Genomic DNA, 24,131 nt, shown 5'->3' on the forward strand with positions numbered 1-24,131 from the left:
ATCTGGTAATGTCCCTGTGTAGAGTCGCCTCTTGTGCTGTTGGAAAAGAGTGTTTGCTATGATCAGCATGTTCTCTTGGCAAAACTCTATTAGCCTTTGTCCTGCTTCATTTTGTACACCAAGGCCATGCTTGCCTGTTATCCCGGTGATTTCTTGACTTCCTACTTTAGCATTCCAATCCCCTATGATGAAGAGGACACCTTTTTTTGGTGTTAGTTCTAGAAGGTGTTGTAGATCTTCTTAGAACTGATCAACCTCAGCTTCTTCGGCATCAGTGGTTGGTGCATAGACTTGAATTACTGTGATGTTGAATGGTTTGCCTTGGATTCGTACTGAGATCATTCTATCATTTTTAAGATTGTACCCCAGTACTGCTTTTCCCACCCTTTTGTTGACTATGAGTGCTACTCCATTTCTTCTAAGGGATTCTTGCCCACAGTAGTAGATATGATGGTCACCTGAATTACATTCGCCCATGCTTGTCCGTTTTAGGTCGCTGATTCCCAATATGTCGATGTTCAGTCTTGCCATCTCATGTTTGACCACCTCCAGCTTACCTTGATTCATTGATCTTACATTCCAGGTTCCTAAACAATATTGTTCTTTACAGCATCGGATTTTCTTTTCACCACCAGACACATCCACAGCTGAGTGTCCTTTTGGCTTTGGCGCAGCCGCTTCACTCTTTCTGGCGCTACTTGGAAATTCCCTCTGCTCCTCCCCAGTAGTATATTGGACACCTTCCGACCTGAGGGGCTCATCTTCCAGCGTCATATCTTTTAGCCTTGTGATATGTTCCATGGGGTTTTCTTGGCAGGAATACTGGAGTGGGTTGCCATTTCCTTCTCCAGTGGACCACATTTTGTCAGAACTCTCTGCCATGACCTGTCCGTCTTGGGTGGCCCTGCACAGCATAGCTTATGGCTTCACTGAGTTACGCAAGCCCCTTCGCCACAACAAGGCAGTGATCCATGAAGGGGCAATACCTATACCCCTATCTCGATAGTGACATAATTAGGGATGGGGGAGAATTTCTCCCCGAAACTTCGGGCGGCCGAGTGCCAACGCATTCGGTCCTCCGAAGGTTGTTCGGGGAGAAATTCTCCGCCCCCCCATCCCCCCCGGGATGGGACTTACCTTTCACGAATGTCCCTCCCGGCGGCGCATCCCAGCGGCGGTTCGGCAGGTCTTCGTCAGGGGCGGGGGCGGCAGCCGATCTTTCGACTAGCTGCCGCCACCGCCATTACAAGAAAAGTAAAAAAAAAAAAAAAACGCCCCTGTGATAGGCTACGTAACGATTTACATAGCCTATCACAGCTAGATTTGCAAAGTCAGCCGTGATAGGCTACGTTAATCATCACGTAGCCTATCATGGGTGACTTTAAAAAAAAAAAAGCGTGTACGGCTAATGGCGGCCCCCATAGGGAGCCGCCATTCGCATTCCTTATTTGGTCCCTGTAGTCTACGTAAAGATTTACGTAGACTACGGCGAAAATAAGGGCAACGCCAATAGCCCTTATTTGCTATTAAAATCTTTACGTAGTAAAAAAAATCTACGTAGTATAAAACGTAGTATAAAAATCTTTACGTAGACTACAGTGACCAAATAAGGAACGCGAATGGCGGCTCCCTATGGGGGCCGCCATTTGCGTACGCGCTTTTTTTTTTTCAAAGTCACCCGTGATAGGCTACGTGACGATTCACATAGCCTATCATGGCTGACTTTGCAGATCTAGCCGTGATAGGCTACGTAAATCGTTACGTAGCCTATCACAGGGGCGTTTTTGTTTTGTTTTTTCTTTTGAAGTTCGCGGCTGGGCGAGGCGGAAAGCCTCCCCCCCGGCCTGACTTTCGGCCGGGTGAGGCGGGAAGCCTCCCCCCCCCCTGGCCTGAACTTCGGGGGGAGCAGCGAAGCGCCTCCCCCCCACCGCGAAGCAAGCTGCGAGACCAGTTAAGTGACTTTCGTGCATCCCTAGACATAATGAGATAGGACAAATCTGGACAAATGCGCGGTAGTGACATACTAAGATAACGAGATTGGGAGGATTGCTATTGGGCTGCCTGGAGTTTTGCGGGGATGGCCACCAGAGTTTAGCAGTAGGCAAGGTGAAGTAAATGCCATGAGGTAGCACAGAACTCTGACAGCCAGACCTGAAATGGCAGAAACAGTGGGGAAACACAGGCGGGGGAAACTTTGGGGAAACACCCCTTGACTGGGGTCAGTGGGGTGAAAAACACACCCCTGGGCAGGGCTATCATTAGGGGTTTATGGATTCCCCACCATCTGTTCCGGCGGGGAATCCGTGGGGGGTGAGGCGATCCATTCCTCGCCCCTGGAATCCTCCAGAGCAGCTCCGCTCAGATTCCGGGGGGGGGGGACTGGCTTGGGGGCCACTTACCTTCCCTCCTGCCAGCCAGAGCCATTCACCTCCTCCCTGTCCCTGCTGATTGCCATGTCTTATAAAAAAAAAAAGACAATTGGGAGGATGTGCCCATAGGCTTATACGCAAAATAGAGCCGTGAATATCGCATATAAGCCTATGGACACATAGACTTAGATGCAAGATTCATGACTCTATTTGTGTATAAGTCTATGGGCACACACCCCTGATGGCCATTTTTTTTTTTTTTTAAAGACATGGCAATCGGCAGGGACAGGGAGGAGGAGAATGGCTCTGGCTGGCAAGAAGCAGCCGAGTGCTGTTCCGCCTCCAGTCCTCCTGGAGCGGAGGTAAGTAGGGATGTCAGAGAATTCCGCGATGGATCTCAGTGAGGCCGAATGCCAGTGCATTTGGCCCCCAAAAAACTGTCGCGGAATGAAGCCCCCATCCCCCCAACCCACGAAAGGCGCGTGGGACGAAGTGCCCACCGCCCCCACCCCACAAATGGCGCACGAAATGGAGCACTTACCTGCTCCCGTCCACGCTGCTGTGCGAATGGCGGCCGTCCTGCAGCCGCCATTCGCTTCCTCCTTCTTCAGCCATGGGAAAAAACCCAGCCTACGGAAATGGCGGTGGCTACCGCCATTTGCGTACGCTGGGGTTTTCCCCCTGCCGTGATAGGCTACGTAAATATTTACGTAGCCTATCACGGCTCACTACAGGGACGCAAATGACGGCAGCTACGACAGCCGCCATTTGCGTCCCTGCAGGGCTGCCCAGCGGCCGGATGTCTGGCTGCAGGCGGCCGGAGCCGGCCAGCGGCTCCATGGCTTGGCCGCAGAGCGGAGCTGGCTGGCCAGGATTCCGGGGGGAGGCATGGAGCACCTCCCCCCCGGCAAGGATTCCGGGGGGAGGGACGGAGCGCCTCCCTCCACCTGCAGAACCTGGCGGAGCCAGGTAAGCGGGGTTTTGTACACCCCAAGAGGTAAGTGGTCCCGATCCGCTGCGGATTCCTGAGGCTGGATTCTCATTTGAATCCGCAGCGGATTTCTCTGACATCCCTAGCTATGCCAAATTAAATGTGGAGGGTAGTGCACACCACAGCAGAAACACAGACAAGCCGACTTAAGGAAAACAATTGGTATAAAAATAGTCTCAGAAGAACGATTTTTTTCGGTGAGAAACTCTGGAGTGGCTGTGAGATGACCACGACGTCATGTGCCCCAAATGACCGCTGAATGCAGCAACCTCACAGTGAATTACTCATGGAGACACCCCCCTGGTCTTGACCATTTAAATCCTTCACTGCTTGGGGCCAGGAAATGCTACCTGGTCACCCTTCTCCACATATGCCTGCCTGTACTTTGAGATCCCCATCCAAAGCCCTTTTCCAGGTTCCCTTACTTTATGAGGTGTGGCAGACTGCTACTGCGCAGAGGGACTTTACAGCAGTCGTGCCTTTGGAATGCACTCCTCAGAAAGGCTTGCCTGGTGCCCACTTCGGTATCTTTTTGCTGTAAGCAAATACCATTTTCCCTCCCCAGGGTTTTAACCTTTTCTTGATCTGTTTTACTCGGATTGTTTTGAATTATTTTTATGCTGCTGTTATAGATTTGCTGTTTTTAGCTTATTTTGTGAACCACCCAGAAAGCTTCAGCTATTGGGCAGTATAGAAATAAATAAATAAATTTTAGGCTGCAATCCTATGTATATTTACCTGGGAGGAAGTCCAACTGAACAGAGTTGGACTTACTTCTGAGTAAACATGCCTAGGATTGCACTGTTATAGAGCAACTCTATCGTCAGTTGTAGAAAGTGCTGGCCTTGGAGAGCCTCTGAAGTATCCAACACCCTGTACAAACCCAGCAGACTGGAAGTGAGGGAGGATTGACATTTCCACTATTTTGGCTTTTCCCAGACCAGTTCCCCCTCCCCCAAAATCCCATCCCACTAAAACCACTGGGAGAAAATCAGTGGTGCAGTGGAGCCAGGGCTCACAGGGACGCAGCACCGGCACTTTTTGATTAGTGGGGATGCTGAGGTCATCTGCCACCCCCTTCAGGCTTCCCTGTTCCCTTTGAGCTTAGCTGCAGTCCTCAGTACCTGTGGTGGTGATGGTGGAGGTGGAGGAAATGAAAGTTCCCAGCAACGATATATCGCTCCCTGTTGTAATGCAAAGTATTTTGGGGTGATTTGGTCTTGAATGGAGAATTACAACCCATTTTGCTTAACAAAAGACCTGCTCCTGGTAGGGATCAAAACTATGAGAATGGGTTTATTGATGTGGTCTGCCTGAATTTTGGGCCTTTCCACAGGGGTGTGGCCATGAGGAGTATCATGGTGAGCACCTGCACTTCAAAATGTACCTCTACACCACTAGAGAGAATTGATCTATGTCTGCTCCAGGACTTTATTTACTCATTCATTTATTTCATTTCTATACCGCCCAATAGCCGAAGCTCTCTGGGCGGTTCACAAAAACTAAAACCAAACAACACACAATAAAACAATTTAAAATATATAGAACATTAAAACCACAATATAACAATACAACCACAATAAAACCTAGCAGCAGTACAGGAGTTTAAAATACAGATTTAAAACAGCAAAGATAAAAATTTAGAAAGCTAAAAAGCCTAGGAAAATAAAAAGGTCTTCACCTGGCGCTGAAAGGAATAAAATGTAGGCGCCAGGCGAACCTCACTAGGGAGCTCATTCCAGAGCCGGGGTGCCACAACAGAAAAAGCCCTCCTCCTAGTAGCCACCCGCCTCACTTCCTTTGGCAGGGGCTCACGGAGAAGGGCCGCTGATGATGATCTTAAGGTCCGGGCAGGCACATATGGGAGGAGGCGATCCTTCAGGTAACCTGGCCCCAAGCCGTTAAGGGCTTTGAATGTTAACACCAGCACTTTGAATCGGGCCTGGAAATGGACTGGCAGCCAGTGCAGCTGGAAAAGTACTGGCGTAATATGAGCTCGCAGGCCAGTCCCTGTTAACAATCTTGCTGCCCTATTTTGGACCAGCTGAAGTTTCTGGACCGTTTTCAAAGGCAGCCCCACGTATAACACACTGCAGTAATCCAGACGAGAAGTTATCAGAGCATGGATAACTGTAGCTAGGCTATCTCTGTCCAGATAAGGGCGTAGTTGGTATACCAGCCTAAGCTGATAAAAAGTGCTCCGTGCCACTGAGTTCACCTGTGCCTCAAGTGACAGTTCTGGATCCAAGAGCACCCCCAAACTACGAACCTGATCCTTTAGGGGGAGTGCAACCCCCTCCAGGACAGGTTGAATATCACCTAGCCGGGCAGATGAACCGCCCACTAACAGTACCTCCGTCTTGTCTGGATTGAGTTTCACTTTATTAGCCCTCATCCAGTCCATTACCGTGCCCAGGCACTGGTTCAGAACAGCCACTGCCTCACCTGGGTTTGATGAAAAAGAGAGGTAGAGCTGGGTGTCATCCACATATTGATGGCACCTCAGCCCACACCTCCGGATAACCTCCCCCAGCGGTTTCATGTAGATGTTAAACAGCATGGCGGATAAAATAGAGCCCTGTGGAACCCCATGGCACAATTGCCATGGCACAGAGCAATAATCCCCCAGCACCACCTTCTGGAATCGGCCATCCAAGTAGGAGTGGAACCACTGTAGTGCAGTGCCTCCAACTCCCAACCCAGACAACCTATCCAGAAGGATACCATGGTCGATGGTATCGAAAGCCGCTGAGAGGTCCAGGAGAATCAACAGGGTCGCACTCCCCCTGTCCCTCTCCCGGCAGAGGTCATCCCACAGGGCGACCAAGGCAGTTTCCGTTCCAAAACCAGGCCTGAAGCCCGATTGAAATGGATCTAGATAATCCGTTTCATTCAAGAGTGCCTGGAGCTGTCCTACAACCACCCGCTCAAGCACCTTGCCCAGGAAGGGGATGTTGGCCACTGGCCTATAATTGTTAACATCCTCTGGGTCCAGGTTAGGCTTTTTCAGGAGTGGTCTAATTACTGCCTCTTTTAAAGCAGCAGGCACCACTCCCTCTCTCAAGGAGGAATTTACAACCTCCTGGACCCAGCCGGACAACCCCTCCTTGTTTTGATTTAATAAGCCATGAAGGCTCCAAAGCAGACTTGTAGCTGCTTTGGAGGCGTGGCTCGGGGCTGGGAGGGCTGCAGCTCTCCAGGTATGTCCCCAGGACATCTCCTTTCTCCTTCTCTGATGTCAAAGGTCTGACATTGGAGAGGGGGTGAACGGAGGCAAGCTGGGTAGAGTGGAACCAACTGTGGAGGTTTCTGCAGTGACCTCTCACTCCACCCTTGGAGGGGGAGATCTGATATCGTCTGTGACCCCAGGGATGCTCTCCCAAGGCCCACAGGACTGCAGCCTTAATGTATTAGTTATATTATGGTGTTCTTAGTATTTTATTGTAAGCTATCCTCCTGATAATGTGTTTAAAGAGTGGAGTATAAGTCTCAGCTGCAACAAGAACAACAACAGCAGGGAACTGGTGTAATTCATGCCTGTTCAGTCCCATAGCTGGAACCTATCCAGATAATTCTCCCATGCTGAAATACAGATGCTTTGTTTGACCTCTTTTTTATTACCTCAAGGACCTATTTCTGGAAAGTCCCGGTTCCGTTCTATGAAACAGTGAACAAACATTTGATGCGATGATAAAACAGGACCTTCAAGATTCTTAAAAGGTTCTCTGAATTTTCTTCACTCATATACGTATTATTGCATAGCCTTTTCTTAACCAAAGAGGTTTAAGTAGTTCTAATTACCAGCTATGAGACAGGAAGGGGAAAACTCATGTACCACTATCCTATTTCCTTTCCAAATGCACATACTTCTAAATTTTCACAATACCCTTGAACCTTTGGAGAGTGCTATAAAAAATGGCAAGCTTATGGTTATATAGTGAGGAGGTCAAATAGTTTAATACTATCCATGACTAAAATATTTACTTTTGTTACTTGTTACATTATTCTCCCACACTTCCTGCAAGAAGCTCTTGTCTGAACAGCATCATCAGGTTCCCAGGCAGAATCCCAGCAACGTAACCAGAATTAAGTCAGCTTAACTTTAAAGAAAGGGTTACTTCAAGAACCTTTAGACCATTTCCTAGTGTACTTGTGATAGTCATCTTTTTTTAGGTCTTGTTTGCTCATTTTTTTTTCAGTTCAGGAGGAAGCACTTGATAATAAACAGACTTTTGTTGTGCAGTCTCAGATTTGTTTCCCAGCATGAGACACCCCCCACCTCCGCCCACCAACACCACAGTTTTGCACATGGGAAAGAGCTGCACACATTAGATGTCTTCAGACTCAACTGTTACTTATTATAACTCACAAAATACAGAGCAACAACATTTGGCTTGTAAGAGGAGCATAAGCAACTTATTTTAACAATTGTAACTGGTACAGTCATAGGCCCAGGATTGTCCTGGTCTCTCAAGAAGTTATACCCCTACCGGTTCTACCCAAAAGTGAAAGCAGCCCCTTCTGTCCCTCTCACATGGCCTGCTAGCACTGAGGCCTTCTGGCCTTGCCTCTTAAAGAGGCAGTACACAATACCTTAAGCTGACTTTGAACTACCCAGCAATTTTCTATGTCTCTCAATTCCACTCTTTCTCTTTAGGCTATGCCATGGGTCTAGCATAGGGGAGGCAATCTTTTTGGTCTTGTGGGCACATTTGGCTGTCATGGGAGCCATGGCTAGTCACAAAAGACAAGTAAGCTACACAAAAGACTGTGTAGAATGCAGAGGTGGGGGCTGAGCTACAACACACAAAACAACGCCTTGTTCTGTGCCAAGCCCCCCCCCCACTCTCTTTAGCACCCCTCCCCACTGCCTGTCAGGAGCGCCCTGCCTTCTGAAATCCTCAAGTAGCCAGAATCAACACGCAGACAAAAGGGCTCTTTTCCAAGGCTTTATTTCCATTCAACCTAATGATGCTTACAGATGCTAATTGCCTGAGCCTAAGAGGAAAACTTAAGGGAGCAGCCTACCAGGATTCTAGCTTTAGAGAGTCAGTTGGTCTCTGTTTGGAGGGAAAGGGCAGGAAGCCTCTGAACGTAAGGGCTGGGAGGAGACAGTCCACCCCTTTCCTGTGGGGCATCAGGGCGCAGCTGTTGTCATCACGCCAAGCGGGCTGAGTGCCTCTTCTCAGTGCCCACAACCTCTCGTTTGTCTCTGCGCCAGCACCTTGCATCTAGAAGCTCCAGTTGTCCCTCCCTCTCCCTGCCAGGGTCACTGTCACTCTCAAGAATGTGAGCAGGGAGGGGCTCTCCCTCCAGCTGTGCCTCTGAAAAGCGAGCAGGTTCCTCTCCCATGGTTTCTATCTCTTCCCCAGAATCAGAACTGCTTTGGGATTCTATGGGCTCTGATCCAACCCTGACACTACCCGTTTACCTGACAGCAGCAACAGGAGGTCCCTTTTTCTCCCCCCTCCCACTTCTTTTTCTTGATGGCTGGGCATGTTGCAGAGAAAGACGTTGGCTTGCAGCTGCCTAATATCTTCATTCCTAAGAATGTCTCTTGAGCCCTGTGTGTGGCCCAGATTCATTCATGGAAAATGAAGATGGCAGCGGCTGAAGGCCGAGGCCCTCACTATGCTCTGAAGCAATCCTAGTTGCTGGTAAGACAATGTGTTACTTTATTTATTAATCCCCCCCCCCAGGAGGGTTAAGATGCCTTGGCGGGTGCCACAGAAGGCATCCACAGGTACCACATTACCCACTCCTGGCCTAGAGGGTTTTGTTTAGTTCTAGCAGGTGTGGCTGTTCAGGTAGGGAGAGCACTTAAACATCTTTGTACTTTCTGCTGGCATTACTGTCACTGCTGATAGGGCCACCTGCTGTCCAGCTTTTCCCAGTTCAAAGGCTTTTCCATTGTCCCCACATCTCCTTTAGGGCTGCCACATTGAAACCTGGCAAATTATGGACAATCCAACCATTCAGGGCAACATCAGCCAGCAAAATTAGGGGCAGATCAATGCTAGGGTGAAATGGCAAATGATCCGCTACTTCCAAAGCCCTGCTGGCATGTACTATCCAGGGCAGGAGGTGGTGGTGGTGTTTTGCCAGAAAACTCTGACAGTTCTTTCTCCCCCACACTATCCCCTCCTGGTTTCAATAGAGAGGAAATTATCTGTGTCAGCTCCAGCCTGCCATAGCTAATAGGCCTAATCTTGAGGTCTGTTGTGGGATGGAGGGCTTTGGATCCAGTGGATCCAAGGCTGCCTTTGACCTGCCCCCAAAGCACCATGTTTTGAGGCCTACCACTGGCAGAAACACTGCTGGCAGTAGATCTATACCCACACTGCTTTGTGCAGGCATACCAGGGGCTGCCAGGACAGATGTACCCCTCCTCCCAGTGGAGCTCCTCTCTGCCATCAGAGGGGCACTTCTGTTCCCATTCTAACTCTATCCAACCAAAAGCTCTGGGGGTTAGTATTGCTCTGTAAGACATCAAAGTGATAGTTTTCACCAGTCTATAATCATGGGCATCTAGTCACATTGTTTTAGGGAGCAATCCTATGGCCGCTAGTCAGCAGCTAGATGGCCATAGGATATCTGGTTTTCTGGGAACCAACCTTGGAGCCCATGCTCCAAGGTTGGTTCCCGGAGAACCGACCTTCCCCCAATTCTGTGCTGCCTTGCAGGCAGCATGGAATAGCCCCATGTTCCGCGCTCACAAGAGGAGTGTGGAGCAGCCAAAATGGGGCGTTCCGGGGCAGGGAGGGTGGAAATGCCTGTACGACACATCCAATGTATCACATGGCAGCCTCCTCCCCCGCTCAGCCCTCTTGTAGCTAGACAGTCGCAATCAGCTGTCTAGCTGAAAATGCAGGGCAGGAGAAGCGCGGAGGGAACGATCCCCTCCATGCTTCTCCTGCCCTGCATTGGATAGGCGGTTGCCTCCAAGTTCAGAAGCGTCCACCTATCTGCATAGGATTGCATCCTTACTTAATCATTTTAACTTTCTAGTGGGAATATCTATCAATCAATCAATCAATCATCTATCTATCTAATGACTACATAATTTCCCAGGAAACCAAGCTTCAAAAGGGTACCATGATCATGCTGCTTGATAGAAACAGTGCCTCCATGCAATCCTTGGTGATCACATCAGGCAAAGGATATAATCCCATATCAGAAATGGCTAGATGGCAGTCTATGGGCCAGGTTGAATCCCCAAAGTATCTTCACCGACCCCTAACAATTGTAAGCAAGTTGTGGTTTTTTAAAAAAAAGCTCAGTAAGAAAAAATAATTTGAATCCAAAGGTTGTGAGTTATTCCACATTTTCTTTCTCTCTTTGGGTTTGGTTAAAATGTTTTGGACAATTCTTTCTAACAAGACACAATGAGACGTCATTTGTATTTCATGTATGCTGCACTGTATGCTGCATCATTCCAGAAAGGCAATGGATCTAATCTGCCTCTAGAGGGCTCTCTTTTAGGATGCACATTCATTCAACAGGCCCTACTTACCTACAGTGGTTTAATACTATCTGTTTGTGTTCCACAGCTGTGAAGTTTTTACTGCTGGATAACAGGTCCTTTATTGTAGAACCTGACCATTCTTGAAGTTGTTGGACCTCAGAGCAAAATGCACTTCCATCTCCCAGAGTGACTTGAAAGTGACTTCACCTTGAGAATACAGAAGCCAACTATCCCTTCCCAGGTCTGGACTGCTGTGCCCAACTGTGTACAGCAATGAATTTTATTTTCTGTATTGTGTTGATGACGTGACTCATTCTGTGACCTTACATAGAGATAAAATCCAGTGCTTTCAGGGACTATAACAATGAGAAAAGGGCGTCTTTTTCTGATAACTTGATTAAGTGGTGAGTATTAAGAGTGAAGATTTGAGCTTCCTACTTTCTAATCACTTCTGGCTTCTTGCTCTACCACTTGTGCAATTATTTGTCCCTCAACAAACATTCGTTGCAAAAGATTCCGAATGCATCTGAAGATAAATTGCCCTTCATTTGTTCACCTTGCTTGAGAGACCCCTCTCTTTGTAGGATTCTTTTTTCTAAAGAGTCATACCTGGATATTTTGTTTTCCTATTACAGCAGTCTTCCCCAATTTGGTGCCCTCCAGATGTGTTGAACCACAACTCCCATCATTTGCAGCAGCCAGCATGGCCATTGATGATGCTGGCTGAGGATATGGGAGTTGTAGTCCCACGCATCTGGACGGTGGCCAGATAGGGGAAGGCTGCTTTGTAGGGTTGCTGTATTCTTGGGGCCTGTCTCAGGGTCATATTAACATATGGAAAACTGCTGTTGTCAGAGGATCCCTGCTCTCACTCAGGGACCCCTCATTCACATAAGACAGGAAATCAATAGATGACCAGGACCAACAACAACATAAGCAGACCAGAAAGGAAGAGAAGATACAGGGCACCCTCATGGCAAACCAAAGGGGTGCGCTCCCTTTGGGGGCAGCCCACCACCTCCTAGCAGGGCAGTTTTTAAGTCTCCATGATGCCTGGAGGCCTCAAGGCTCAGAGATAGCACTCTGCTCTGATTGGTTGGAGAAAACTTCGGCAGGTGTTCCCACTCACTCTGTAATGGACACAAGGCAGGAGACTGGGAGATGGGGGCGGGGTTACAATGTTCTTGCTGTAAACTCCAGGGCAGCCACTACAACATCCTTGTTCTGGCCCATCGACAACTTGAATTTGAGGTTTGCCAATGAGCACACATGACTCATGTCAACATAGATCCCTTCATGGTTCATTTACAGGCTGTATGTTAATGGCATGTCATCATACTTTGGCCTGCACCTCTGTTTATAAAGGTGTACAGAGACTTTTTTGTGTTCATATTTCCTTTTGCTCCAATTTGCAGTTAATTATGTTTGTTTAATTATACTTGACATTTTTATATTAAAAATAAAACTTGATAGTACATTGTTATAGACAATAATCTAATTCTTAAGAAAGCTTTATGGACATAAATAAACTCCCAACTTTGTATTATAGTGAAAATGGTTATTTTTGGAATCTGTGTCAGGAGCTTTCCAATGAAGTGTGTTTCATGAAAATCGGTCAATGGGAAGGCAGTCAAAAAGAGATGACCAACTAACTCCCAACTTTGAATTATATATATAAGATTATTTAGCTTCCTTTATTTCTTATACATCATTTTGTGTCTCGACCCCCCCCCATTAGTCCTCTCCATAATGTGTTATAGTTTTTACCACTGCATATGATACTAGATATATATTGGACTTACTAATGGATTATGTTAGGCTCTGTTTTAATTGTATTTTGAATGGTGAATCCCCCCTTTTACTGTATTATTGAATGAATAGCGATGGCCTTTGGCTAAGCAATAAAGATTTGGAATTTGGACTTTCTTGCTTCAGTACAAATGAAAATGAAAATGTAGTGATTTTAACAAAGAGGATAAAATTTAGAAAATAAAGAAACCGGTTGTTGAACCTCCCTAACATCAGCCAGTTGGCATAACACATGATTTGGTTCAAAGTATCTGAGGCAGTGTAAATCTACAGGATCTTCCCGTGTCAGAATGAAGTGAGAGAGATTTAAGCAGATGTGTGACTCTTGGCCTGAGCTGAAATGGAAGATTGCATTTTGCGAAACAACAACAACACCCAAACATTTGCCCTCGTGAAACGTGCCAATTTCTCAGCAATAATGTGTGTGTGTGTGTGTGTGTGTGTGTGCGCGTGCGCGCGTGTACAAAATGGATCAAAGATGTTCTCCCACCCAGCATGAAGACAGGAAGCACTCAGATTTGGCTACACAAAGTTGTCATGCAGCCAGTTTTACACAGCACTAGGAATGGGGGAGAAATTTGTTCCTTTTGCATTTTAGGTGAACTTACCTAATGTTGTCTTTTTGAACCAATATAAGAACTGAAACTCAGTTATCCTTTGAAATTTGCATTCTTCTGAATTTTGCAACTGAGTGAGCTCTCCAATAAAGAAAATCCATACTTAAATTTGTATATTAGGGGGAAAGGCCAGACAGATGTGTATATTAGTAAGAATAATGTTAAAAATGCATTATATTAGGTCTGCTTGCCAAAAACATACATATTAGGCAAAACAGCATGCAAAAATGCATGTATTGGGAGAAATGTACAGAAAAATGCATACACATTTTTGTGTGAACTTTTTAAAGTTTTAATCTCAAGTGTTCAGGGCAAACCAAACTTAAGAATGGAAAAATTCTCAAAGTTCAGGACGAACCACATTTAAGCTTGGAACAACGAGAAACTGAAATTAACAGATGAATCCATCTCTACATAACATCATGGCACATTCCGGATTGGATGGATCACATGGTCAGCAATTCAGTCTGGATCTGGACCCTAGCAGGGGTAGAAGTAGGGAAGATTTAACTTCCTCCCTCCACTGTGGTCCCAATCATGGTTCATGAAGTTCCACGCATGCCTTAATAGGAAAAGTGTTTTCTCAGCGGTTATGTGCTAATAACATACAGTGTTAAGACTAGGATAGGCAGATGCAGCAGCTTACTGTCCCTCATTGAGGACTGCCTGCTATGATCCTCACTCTCAGGTTGTATATGCTGTCCCTGGTAAAGGACATTTGGTGCAAACATTTGCCATCTCCTGGGGAAGACTTCCCATTGTAATAATTGATTGTGGGTGGGATGTGACATTTTTATGGTGTTAAAAGCACAGTTCTTAGCTACATAAACCAGAAGAACATGGGCACCGTCAAGCAATGCTAAGCAATTCTGAGCCCCGTTAGTTTTGATCAGTGAAGGCTGGTGGCTCCAATTTCCATGGGGCTGTGATTCCATTCTGAGTTTTAGTCTGAACCAGCCAGAACTCTAACGGAGCTATCCAAGGCACTGAACCCTATCCACAAAATGGGTTCAGCACCCTGGATAGCTCCTTTGAGGTTCTGACTGGTTCTGACTGAAACCCAGAGCGGATCTACAGCCCCACTGACATTGGAGCCACCAGCCACCACTAGTCTCAATGGAAAAGCTAAACACATGTTTCAGTTTCTTCGACTGAAATAGATGGAACACAAAGGTGGTTAAGACTGTATTTGCTAGCTAATAATAGTCTCAGCAATTATTTTGGCAAAATACTGACAGAACACATTACTGCTGCATACCATGTATATCAAGGGTGGCTAACTTCCAGGGGTTAAGGGGGCTGAATTTTCCACCTGGAACCCACTGGGGACTGCCCCTGCCCCCCCCCCATGCCAAATTTGCTGCAGTTTTTGGTGCTGCACTGGTAGCATCAAAAAAAAAAAGTGATTTTGCTTGAAAAGGTGTATAGAGATTGTGTGCATCCTGTTTGGAAGCAGAACCATGCTCCTGGGAGGCTTGTTTTCAAGTAAAATGTCTGCTCTCCCCCACTGCAGTGGCAAATTTGGTGGCAGTGGGGGCCACAAAAAAAAGGCCATGGGGGCTGCATGCAGCCATCAGGCCATATGCTGCCCACCCCTGATTTACATAATACTTTTAATATTCAAAGTGACTTGGCTTTATTGTGTGTCATGCTCTCACAATAGCCCTATAAGGTCACCATTATTCACTTTTACAATTAAACAATGGAGTGAATCAGCAGTTCTAGAAAGGCTCTCAGGAGGACTTTCCTCTTTTTGGCCAAATAAGCGGGAATATTCAATACCCTGAGTATATCTCACATGCGGCCTCGCATCTAGGAACTCAGTGGAAACAGCACCACTCTGTTTTACCCACGCTTCCAAATATCTAAACATATCCAGTGGATAAATGAGTTTCTAATGTACTTAAAATTCAAGTACCACTTTTTTGAAAGGCCAGATTGTGTTGACTTGTGCTTCTGTAGCTATTATATGTATATATTGAAGGAAGAGAAATACATCTACCATTACTGATCAAATGTTTATAATACTGTTTTACTTCTTTGCTCCCACAGGATAAAATCACTGCCAGTTTCTGGACAAACATTGACACTGAGCTGCCACCACAAAGTTATCCCTCATTAACCACACCAAATTTACCTTTCTTGGCGGCTGGGATCAGAAGAACTGCTTAAACTCACTCAAGGGGACGTGCTGTTCCCGAATGGTTTCAGCCTTTTTTTTTTTTCCTTTGGACAGCTAGCTCACATGCCACATTGCAAACTGTTTCTGGAGCTCCCTTAGGCTGCAATCCTATGGTCCCCGGCAGCGCTGGAGCCAAGGGCAGGCATGGTTGGGCACCAGCCAAAGGCCCACACCCCAGCAGGAGCCCACTGACAAGAGCCCCCTGGACTTCCTCCTCCTCTTCACCACTGCAACCTGCTTGTTCATCCACCTCTCGTTCTGGCCCGGGCAATGGTGGTGGTGGTAAGGCGAAGCAGTAGGTGCCACAGCCTACTTGCTCCCTGGCTCTCTGCCTGCCAAGCAAGCAAGTGGTAGCACTGTAGAGAACGGGGATGAGGAGCAATAGCAGGTGGTGTCAATGGTGGTGAGAAGGCAGACTCACTGAAGGAGGGGGGCCATTGGGGCTGTCTTGCCCAAGTGTTCTCAAAAACCTGGAGCTGGCACTGGAAGAGCATCCCAGGGGCCACAGGATATATCGGATCTCCCCCTCTGAGGGTGGAGAGAGAGGTCCACCCTCAGAGGGGGGATCCAACTTTGGGGCCACCCCCCTTCCAGCCTCTGCATAAACCTCTGCAGTCAGTTTGTCTCTGATGTCAAACCTCCTCAGCCACACCCTCAAAGTGGCTACAGATCTATGCCAGGCCTGGACATAACATAGATCAATTCCCTCCCATTAGATCTGAGGAGAGGGAATTTGTGAAAAAGAAAAAGGAATAGCCCAGGGAGGACAAAAATAGCGGATTCACCACTCCTCCCTCCCTCGCACTGGCTCACTCCACAGGGCACTGGATTCTTCGGAGGCTCTAGTGTCAGAGCTCTCCACAACAAATGGTAGGATTGCTCTGTGAGTTTCAAAAGTAGTTTTGTCATGCAAGTCCAAAGCCCCTTTTGGCTAACAGTTCTTTAACCTTGGCCTGAATTTTGTAATTCATGGTTTCCCTTTCAGTAATAGTTGTGGGGATCCAGAATTATTTTTTAGAATGACTTGCCACAATGAAAAGGGCACAATAAATTCGGTTTAATATAATGCACTGCTATGGCTTGCATGCCATCCTATTGGTCATTTTGATGCAGTTAAATATTTTATTCCCCAAGCAACATATGATGAACCTGTTCAATGCACATCACTACATCAGGCATATCCAAGCAAAATGATGCTGTGGAACTATAAGAGATTATGCCTTTTAAAAATTCAACTCTCCTATATAACAGTTCCCATTTCCTCCCAGACATAATACAAAGTTTGGGGTTATTTTTTTCTTTGCAACAAAATCTAAAAAAAACTTTTGATAGCTTGGTCCCTTCATGCTTTGTGAAGCACAAAGTTTCAGGTGCTTTTAGGAATATGCTGTCGTACTTGGAATTGGGATAGTGAAACAGATTTGTTTTAAACTGTCCTTTAAATGCATGCTTATAGGCAAAGTGAGGATTCTGGTCCACATTTGTGGTTCCAAATATGTAAAATGATGGGTTGTAATTTTTGATTAATTGGTGATGGACAGACCCCTGTGGCCAATTTGTAACTGATCCATTAAAATGTGGCATGGTCAAAATTAGTCATTTTTAAAAAGAAAACAGTTTTGCAAGAGAGAGGCGTTTAGGCCCAGCACATTTCTAAGAATGTTATTGGTATTGTACCAATGGCTAGAGGCTTTCCTGTAGCTTGCCCCCTCCCAATCCTGATAGGTCTTTCCCCACCAATGTCCAGTCTGCATTATTTATTATCCAAGCAAGGAGGGTTCCAGGCTCCAGATAGGACTTGGACCCACTTGTAGATGTAGAATGCATCCAAGGCTACTGGCCATGATGGCTGTATGCTAACTCTGGAATCAGAGGCAGCATGTCTGAATATAATCATGGCTATTGCCCTCATTTCCTGCTTTTGGGTTTCTATAGTATAGTCATGTGGTTTACCACTATGGGACACAGGACAACTAGATAGTCCTTCATCTGATCTTGCATTCTTATGTTATGGCATCCAAACATAACGAGAGCTGCAGTGCTCATAATGCCTTGGAGGTGTCTCAAATGCACAAGAGCATCAGAGGCCTCTCTGCAGCCTGCACCCACTGTGGCCTGGATAAGACCCTTTCTGCCTCCCTCCACTTCAGGGTTAATCAATGCAAAGTAAGGAGAAGTGGCAGAGAAAGGTTCCCATCCAGGTCACTATGGGTGCAGGCTTCAGGGAGGTATCTACATCCCAGCATCAGCATCATCAGCATCATCAGTTGTTGTTGTTGTTTTCATTTCTATCCCACCCCATAGTCAAAGCTCTCTGGGCAATTTACAGAAGTTAAAACATTAAATACAATATAAAAAATGCATTAATTCACATGGTCCAAGTGATGTCATAAAACTCCATGTACCTAACTAGAAGGCAATTTGATTGGAAATATGGGAAGTGTGCACCAAACTGGTTTTCCATTCCAAACAATGGCTTTGAGTGTTGCAGTGTGCATGTGAGAGGTGGATGAGGGATTGCAGTTCTCCACTGAGCCCTATGCGATCCTTCCATGTACCGGTGGCTGGGCCTGTCTGGGAATGCTTCATGCCCTAAATAATAGGTGCAAAACTTGTGGCCTTCCAGATGTTGTTGCACTGCAACTCCCATCAACCGTCACCATTGACTATGCTGGTTAGGACTGATGAGAGTTCAGTCCAACAACATCTAGAAGGCCATAAGCTGCCCACTCCTCCCCTAAATGTTTTGTTTTATTGTGAATTTACAAATGCACTGTCTGTGATGTTCCAGCTGATTTTTAAAACAAGGTCTGTGTACCAGCCATAACACTTTGTGTGGGTAAAAGGAAATAAAGAGTCATTTTTTTATTTTATCACCAGGTCTTCCTCAACCCAGGATCACATCAAATGGAGATGCTCTGTGTTGTAGCTTCCTTTATTTGCTATAGCATCTTATCATTGTTTCCCTTCCTCATACCATCAAGCTTTCAGTGAAAAAAATGAGGTAAAAAAGAGAGAGAACACAGAGCCAAAAACCAATTATGACAGCATCATTTCATAAACCTACAATGGGAAGTTGTGGAAACCAGAGTCGTGGCCATGGTATTTGACTACAATGTTCTTGTGAATACTCAGCAACACGCTCTTAAACAGGTTCTTTCTGTGCATTATTTCCAATACATAAATCTCAGAGTGAAGGAAATTCAAGCCTTGAATTGAATCATCTAGGTATTGTTAGTGGTTTTGTTTGCACATCATATTAGAGCAGTATCAGATGATATGTCAAACAGATGTGATGGACAGGAATATTTCTTCTCAACATTTATGACTCATGCAAAATCTGCATTGCTTCCTGGTGTTGTAAAACTGATCAGCTGCCAAGACTCTTTAAGAAAGTCCGTCTCCTTTTCCCTTTTGCTGAACATAATAGAAGGAAACATCCCTTGATGTCAGAAGTAAATAAAAGAGTTTTTACTCAACTGTGAATATGTGAAACCATGACTTAAAATAACAATACCAAACAAGGATATGATACAGCCTACTATACGCATGGGCTGCCCTGGAATTCAAAGGTCTGCCACAAAAGTTCATTCATTTTTATTCAACTTTAGCTGGGGAGCTCTGTCATGCAATCCTTTCCTGATAAGAGGATTAGACCTGGGATGACAGACTTCTTTCTGCTACTAGTCATTGAAAATTTCAGTGCTGGCAAGAACTTCAGAGGTGATGTACAACCTGGTTAATACATTTGACCCCCCCCCAACCCCCGCTGCTTGTTTAATCTCCCACTGGGGCATGTGAAGATGTTGTTAGGCTCACACCTCAGTGGGAATTGTGAGAAGCACTCACCGTAGGAACTGACATCTCAATCTAAATGCTTCCAAGTAAATTATCAAAAAAACCATGTATTCTTATTTACCTTGCAATTCTAGTGTGTTGACTTTTCTCATGTTTCTACAGAGAAAGGAAGTTCTTCTTTGAAAGGGGCTCAAAATCCAGCCTTGGTCTTTGTGTCTGTCTGTCTGTCTGTCTGTCTGTCTATCTATTCATTCATTCATTTATTACATTTATATCCCACCTTTCTTCTAATGTGGAACTCAAGGTGGCAACATGTGGTTCCTAGGTAGTCTCCCCTCCAAGCACCGACCAGATCCAGACCTGCTTAGCTCTTCAGCAAGCTGGCTGCCTCATGTGCCTTCAGACCATGGCCTTTTTATCTAGAGCAAATAATCCAAACGTGACATTGGGAATGAAATGGCTTTTCACTCAAGCTTTGTAGCTGTGAGCTGAATTATGTGAGCTGAAAAGTAATGGACTTTACTGTCAAAGTACTCTCACCTGAGAGCTAGTGTGGTGTAGTAGTTAGAGTGTCAGACTAGGTCCAGGGACAGGCCCAGATTCAAATCCCCACTCACAGAGCAATCCTCAGACAGCTGTCTAAGAGGGGTTAGGATGTGGAGGTGGGAGACAGGAGATGGTCCTGAAATGGGGTATTCCAGGGGAGGGGTGGAGCAGGGGTGGGGCTGACATGGCCCTGGATCTGCTGGATCCACAGTTCTGTACTGGCAGAGGAGGCCCCAGGGCTGCCCAACTGTACCCTTGCATGGAGCTGGCACAACTCCCCATCCCCCCATTGGAATCAATGAGAGGGGGGACTAAAGGAGAAACAAAACCATGCCACGGGGGAAATGCCCCCAAGTACACACCTTCTGCCCTGGCTGGTGTGAGTTACACATTGAGGATTGCACTTCCAGCCATTATTTTATGTATGTATGTATGTATGTATGTATGTATTTCTATACTGCCCCATAGCCGACGCTCTCTGGGTGGTTTACAACATGAAGCTCACTGGGTGTTCTTTGGCCAGCCATTCTTTCTCATCCCAACTTATGTCACAGAGTTGCTGTGAGGATAAAATGGGAGGAGGGAGAACCATTTATTCTACCTGGGCACCCTTGGAGGAGAGGCAGAATAAAAATGTAATATATAAATAAAAAGTTTTTAAAAACATTGTGCTGAATCCAGCAAGGTGCTTACACCCTCACCAATTCCTTTCTGCCCTACTGATTCCCTTCCACAAGTGATGGGTCCCGCCAATTCTGTTGTGCAAGCAGGACCCAGCACTTACACAAGGGAGATTGAGCACTTCCTAGGGGAAGCCCCAAAATGAATGGAAACACTCGCTTCTGGAAAGAGGCAGGTCAGTGGAGCTCCTGTATGTGAGCTCCAGCGACTTGATTCCCTCCAGAAATGAGCATTTTGGGTTCCCCTGGAAGCGTTAAATTGCCGTTGCACAAGCTTCATGAACAATGGAATTGGCATGGCAGAAGAGAATCGATGGGGCCCCCATTGAATTCTGCCCATTCTGTTTAACCAATTTCTCCAAAATGCAAAAAACTGCTATTTAACCAAGCCACCTCTCTGCTGGACTAGTACTGGAAAGTAACTATAGTTACCAGTTTTCTAAGTCCCAAACAGCCATATCACTACGGGACAATCTTCATCTGGCCAGGTAAGCAAGTTGCATTCTTTGCATCCCTTCAATAAAACAAGATCCTTTAAAATTATATAGTTATTGACAGGCATTTTTGTGTTTGTTTGTTGCATTTACTGTACACATGATTTTTTTTATTGAATCCTTGTTCCTGATATCATATATCAAATTGAAGCTGGGGAGATTTGGAACCAACCCTTATTTATTGAAAAGGTTGCAGCCTCATGAGTTTGTCACAATCTGAGTAATTGTTGAACCATTCACAAGACTGGTTCAACTATCAACAAAGCCAATTAAATAGTCAACTCATGTTGACTTCAAGCAGGAAGAAATGACCATGGGAATTTACCCCAAGAAGATTTTAACTTTGTAACCACAGCAACTACAGTGCCAGTCAAGTTCAAAAGCAAGAACTTTCTTTGTTGCCTTTTGAATGGAAGGTGATTGCCAATATAGTCATTGAATGTGGCCTCCATTTCTGGTGTGCTTGTACACTCCATTTCTGGTGTGTATAATTTGCTTGGTTTGGATATAATTGCAAATTATGGTTTGATCAAGCCAGGGAGGGAATAGAAGAGCAGCTGGAGCACACAGCTTCAGGGTCTGTTCTTGAAGGTGCTGGTGTGCAGAGCAGTGGACAGCAATGGGTTGAAGTGGGAATAATCAGGAATCTTAAATTCCCAGATTTTCCCCCAGCAGTAGTGGCAGAATGGTCATCATGGGCTGGAGATCTGGTCGTCTCTTTCGTGTACTTTTGGTGTGATAACCAGGCAACAGGACATATGAAACATTCATTAGCATCCAAACCAGGTTGGTTCATGGGGTTAATTAGGGCATTCACATTGCAGTGCCTATACTTCTTATCCTCTTTCTCACATGCCATGTGCCCAGTTTGGACAACGGCATTGCAAATGCACGATCCCACAATCAAATGATCTTGCAGTCAGATGGAGCAGTTTGGGGCACTGGTCCCTCTGGTCAGAGCAGAACCCAGGTTAATGATGGTGGCACTGTGGGAGCTTAGAGGGATGAAACAGAGCTAGTGAAAAGGATGTCTTTGGCACCCAGTCCCAGCACCAGAGCAAGATACTTTGGCTCAGCACTACTTCAAAGTAATTCAAGCCCAGTATTTTGTCTGAGCTGCTACTGCGTAAGAGGAGGAGTGGTGAAGGGGACCTGAACTTCCTGAATAGTGCCCATAGAAAGATCAATAGGGAAATCTGGTTCGTAATGGCTGGTGGGCTGTGAGGGGAGGGCATTTCTTCCCGATCCAGAGATGAAATATTCCTTGGAGCATTTATATAAAGGGCACAGGATACACCTTTCTAACAAGGGCAACAATCTTTTTTTTAAGGAGACCTGCAGGACTGTACCCTGGGGAGATACAGGGAAAGCAATCAAGCCAAGATTTGTCCCTTTACTGTGGCAGGGCAATGCAGGAAGTAGGTTCTAAGCAGATGTCTTTGGGGAGCACTTGGAAGCACCAGGAAGGTGAAGGGAGGCTCCTTAGACTTGCCTTCGGGGCTGTGGGATCTCAGAGCAGGGAAAGAAACTCTTTGGGGCTTGGTTGGTTCATGCCTCCAGAGTCTTGGGACTTGGCACATGGTGAATTAGGAGGGTCTCCCTCAATGTCAACATTTTGCTGCCTCTATTCACTCTTTCATGTGCTGCCCAGCAGAGCTTTTCAGGGTCGTCCGTGGCCTATTACATACTGGCCCTAAGGACACAGTAGACCCATCTGAGGCCACTGTAATTCATTTGCTAGGCACTTCCAGGATAAAATCTCTTGCATCCGTGGGGCTTAGACTCCAGTGTTATTATAGCAGGTAAATCTGGTGAGGTTTCCAGAGCACAGCCCTGTCCAGTTTTCTCGGATGAGTGTCAGTTGGTACAGCTCGAGGATGTTGTTGACAAGGTGCTTGGACAGATTCGTACAACCACTTCCATATTAGATCCCTGCCCCTGTTGGCTTATAAAAACTGGCAGGGAAGGAACAGCTGGCTGGGCCAGGGAGGTGATTAATGCCTCTTTGCAAGAGGGAGTTTCCAGGCCACCTCAAAGAGGCAGTGGTGAGACCACTTTTGAAGAAAATCTCCCTGGACCCAGAAAATCTTAATAATTTTGGGCCAGTGGCAAATGTTTATTTTCTGGGCAAGGTTCTTGAGCAGGTGGTTGCCAACCAGATCTAGACACTCTTGGATGAGACCGATTATCTGGATCCATTTCAGTCAGGGGTCAGGCCAGGTTTTGGCATGGAAACAGCCTTGGGTCTTGGTCGCTCTGTATGATGACCTATGTCGGGAGAGAGACAGGGGGAGTGTGACCTTGTTGATTCTCCTTAATCTCTCAATAGCTTTCAATACCATTGACTATGGTATCCTTCTGGGACGATTGTCTGAGTTGAGAATGGGAGGTACTGCATTGCAGTTTCGATCTTGCTTGGATGTTTGGCTCCAGAATGTGGTACTTCAGGAATAATGCTTGGCCCCGTTGATTCTCCACTATGGGTTCTGTAGGGGTTGGTTTTGTCCCCCATGTTATTCAACATCTAGATGAAACTACTGAGTGTGGTCATCCGGAGTTCTGGAGTGTGCTGTCATCAGTATGCTGATGACACACAGCTCTCTTTCTCCTTTTTATCTTCAGGTGAGGCTGTGGATGTGCTGAATCAGTGCCTAGCTGTGACAATGGACTGGATGAGGGCTAATAAATTGAAACTCAATCCAGACATGACTGAGATGCTGTTAGTGGGTGGTTTTCTTGACCGGATGGAGGGTGCTCAACCTGCTTTGAATGGAGCTGCACTCCTCCTGAAGGAGCAGGTTTGTAGCCGAGGGGTCCTCCTGGAGCCATCTTTGTCACTTGAGGTTCAAGTAGCCTCAGTGGCAAGGAGTGCCTTCTACCAACTTTGGTTGGTGGCCCAAGCTACTACCCTATCTGGACAGGAATAACCTGGCTTCAGTTGTCTATGCTCTGGTAGCCTCCAAGTTAGACTACTGCAATGCACTCCATGTGGGGCTGCCTTTGAAGATGGTTCAGAAGCTGCAGCTTGTGCAAAATGTAGTGGCCAGGCTGATAACAGGGACAAGACGGTCCAAACGTATAGCACCAACTCTGTCCCGCTTGCACTGGCTGCCTGTATGTTTCCGAGCCCGATTCAAGGTGCTGTTTCTGACCTATAAAGCCTTATATGGCTCAGGACCA

The sequence above is a fragment of the Heloderma suspectum genome, chromosome 1 (assembly GCF_057233095.1).
Source record: "Heloderma suspectum isolate Gila_16-S chromosome 1, 16-S_ref, whole genome shotgun sequence".
Lineage (NCBI taxonomy): Eukaryota > Metazoa > Chordata > Lepidosauria > Squamata > Helodermatidae > Heloderma > Heloderma suspectum.